Source organism: Triticum aestivum, chromosome 2B (genome assembly GCF_018294505.1).
Source record: "Triticum aestivum cultivar Chinese Spring chromosome 2B, IWGSC CS RefSeq v2.1, whole genome shotgun sequence".
NCBI lineage: Eukaryota > Viridiplantae > Streptophyta > Magnoliopsida > Poales > Poaceae > Triticum > Triticum aestivum.
This window is the reverse complement of record NC_057798.1, coordinates 314,259,458-314,263,436: the sequence shown is the minus strand read 5'-3', so window position 1 is coordinate 314,263,436 and position 3,979 is coordinate 314,259,458.

Sequence of the window (3,979 nt, the reverse complement as noted above, 5' to 3'; positions counted from 1 at the left end):
AAGAGGGAACACCGGTTGAAAGAATGCATATGCTTCGCGCGAGTAGGATGGATACTCGATTATGGACTCCGACTCCAAGGAGAAAAGGGGTGGGCGGGTGGGAAAAAGAAAACAACTGAGGATTGAACTTGGCAACAATGAAGAGGCTCGAGTCAACTTGACGAGAAATGCACCAGATGAAAAGAGATGAGAACCAACGACCGGAAAACCAACTGCGTGATCCTAAAGAAAGTTTGAATGGGAAGAGGAGTAATTCAAAACACCTACATCAAGATTCCTCACCAGAGCGACGAAGGGGCTGAGGAGTAAAAAGAATTCCTACTCTATGATATAACTAGACTCCGAAAACAGTTTTCTTCTAGACTCAACAACGGCCAAACTACACGATCAATCAAGGGGGCTCCGATGGTCGGTCGAGCCTCTGATACCAACTTGTCACGCCCAATATGCGACCCTATCCTAAAGGAACTTGAAGGTCCCACCAAGGATAGAAGCGCATATTGAAGACGCCTTTGCAAGGTGGATATCATTGCATCATACCATTACATAATAGTTGGGGATACATACAAGAGGCAAACAATGCCACATGAATACAACATCACAATACATAAGAGCAACATCCGACTACGGATGAAACACAAACATAAGCTCAAACGACATCCACCCTGCTAGCCTAGGCTGCCGACCTGGAACCTATCCCCTGATCGAAGAAGAAGCAGAAGAAGAACTCCAAAACAAGTAACATCGCTCTCGCGTCATGATCATCGCAAAACATGTACGTGCAACTGTTATTGTAGTAATCTGTGAGTCACAAGGACTCAACAATCCCATTACCATGGGTATCAAGACCAAGCTTTTAAAATAGCGGATAGCGAACTGGTTGCGGATTAGGGTCCGCGTAGCGGAATGCGGATAGTGGGCGATATTGTGGCCTCTATGTCCACATAGCCAATTTTTAAAAAACACTCATAAATTTGAGATTGTTGTGTATATTTTTAGGCCATTGAAAAAAATATGACACTTAATTTGAGAAATCATCATTTATATAAGAATATAAACTATAATTGAACAATATTTGGTTGTGCAACCATACAAGCAAGACACACTTACCAAAATAAATTGCACAACACAACAACAAGGACTTATATAGCGGGCGATATTGCAGATAGCGGACGATATAGTGGTCTAACAAGTGATATTGCGCCTGCATCATGATAACACGCTATTTTCTAACACAACCTTAAACTAATAGTGGCAGGGTGACGCTACCGCTATTGCGGACGCAATAGCGGAGGTAGCGGACGCTATTTAAAAGCATGATCAAGACTAGCAAAGCTTAATGGGTAAAGGAATGGATAAGTGGTGAGGTTGCAGCAGCTTCTAAGCATATATGGTGGCTAACATACGCAAATAAGAGCGATAAGAGAAGCGAACGGAACGGTCGTGAAGCTAGCAATGATCAAGAAGTGATCCTAAAAATACTTACGTTCAAACATAACCCAAAACATATTCACTTCCCGGACTCCGCTGAAAAGAGACTATCACGGCTACACACGCGGTTGATGCGTTTTAATTAGAATCTGGTGTCATGTTCTCTACAACCGGATATTAACAAATTCCCATCTGCCACATAACCACGGGCACGGCTCTCAAAAGTTTATACCCTGCAGGGATTTCCCAACTTAGCCCATCACAAGCTCTCATGGTCAACGAAGGATATTCCTTCTCCCAGGAAGACCCGATCAGGCTCGGAATCCCGGTTTACGAGACATTTCAACAATGGTAAAACAAGACCAGCAAGACCGCCTGGATGTGCCGACAAATCTCGATAGGAGCTGCACATATCTCGTTCTCAAGGCAGACCGGATAAGCTAAGCGTACGAGTACCAACATAACCCAAGTTGCCAACGGACGGTCCCACACAATGCCCTAGTTTGGACCAACACTCAGTGGAGCACTGGCCCACGGGGGTAAATAAAGATGACCCTCGGGCTCCGGAAACCCAAGGGAAAAAGGCTTAGGTAGGCAAATGATAAAACCAAGGTTGGGTCTTGCTGGAGGAGTTTTATTCAAAGCAAACTGTCAAGGGGGTCCCATAAATGACCCAACCGCGTAAGGAACGCAAAATCAAGGAACATAACACCGGTATGACAGAAACTAGGGAGGCAAGAGTGGAACAAAACACCAGGCATAAGGCCGAACCTTCCACCCTTTACCAAGTATATAGATGCATAAATTAAATAAGAGATATTTTGATATCCCAACATAATCATGTCCATCATGGAGCAATCTTCAACTTCACCTGCAACTAACAATGCTATAAGAGGGGCTCAGCAAAGCGGTAACATAGCCAAGCAATGGTTTTCTAGGAAGGGTGAAAAAGGTTAGAGGCTGACATGGCAATTTGGGAGGCTTGAAGAGCAAATGATTGGTAGCGCAGCATAGCGATAGAACGAAGCAACTACCATAGCAATGATAGTAATGAGATCCAAGGTGACGGTCATCTTGCCTGAAATCCCGCTAGGAAGAAGAACAAGTCCATGAAGAACAAGAAGCCACGAAGACGAACCAAGCATAGACGAACGAATCCTCACGATCGCAACGAAACAGGAACTAACGAGAAGGAGCACAACCGGAAAGAAGCAAACACACGGTAAACACACAACACATAAGCATGACATGATGCTCAACCAAGTATGATGCATGACAAGGCTATATGATGCTACTCATGGCAAGAGATTATGCAAACAAGAGCAACACATCAAAGTAAGTTTAAATGAGGCCGGTAACAACATATGACAAAACCGGAAAGACCCCATATGTAAATTTACAAGTTGGTCCAGATCTGAACAGACATTAAGTTGAAGTTTTTAAATAGCAAGTTAAGATGCACCAAGATGATCTATACGAAATTCTAGTCAAGTTACATATAAAGTTCGTTTAATTCGGAGCTACGGCCTAGAAGATAAGAGCAAAACAAGTTAAACATGGCATTGATGCAAAATGCATTCGAACATCAAGAAAACATTCTCAAAACATTGATGCAACATGATAAGATGAAACTACATGCAAGTTTCATATAAAGCACACTCAAAACGGTGCAACGGTTCAACACATACACATGAAACAAGTTTAAATGACAAGCTGTCCAAAACAGCAACTAGGCATCTTACAAACATCACAACAACATGCTACATCATCTCAACATGAAGACAAATGGCATGGACGTGATGTACGGACGAAGCATAACAAAACATGAACGCTGAGGTTTCTCCAGAAAATACTATAACATGCTCAAAAGTACATGACAAGATTGCAAATAATAACAGTTCACAGACTTAGCAGAAATCACTGAGCATGACAGAAATAACATCAGATTGCAATGTTTAGATCTATCAAACAGCATATTACAGCAAGCTATCATGGCAAAAAAGGCATGGAATGTTAATACTAAAGACAAAGAACAAAATGCCCTTACTTAACTTATTCCAAAGATCAACATAAAAGATGGTAGCATCCATGCAAACATGGCAAATGATATGACAGATTCAGAATAACAGTACATGGCAGGAACAACGATAAGTAGGCATGTTCGTGAGCTCGTACAACTCACCACAGAGCAATACATGGCATGACAAGGTGACCAAAAGTAATAAGACACATTTATGGAGCTAAGCATAGCAATAGCATAGTCATAGGGAGCATGGATCACTAACAAAACTCATTACAAAACTGAATTTAATGTTAACAGGCTGACAACAACATTATTTAGGAAATTGAGAGCCAGATTACAACAAGCTATAGCAGGCTATAAATGCAACCAAGGGTATGGATGGATAGAGCATGACATTTAAAACAAAACATCCTTAGTGAACATCTCCAAATTGTGCATAGAAAGACTTGTAGTAGCAGGTTTAGATAGCATCATGATATAGCAGTTACAGCCTAGCAAAACAGTAACACCAAGTACCCTACTTCA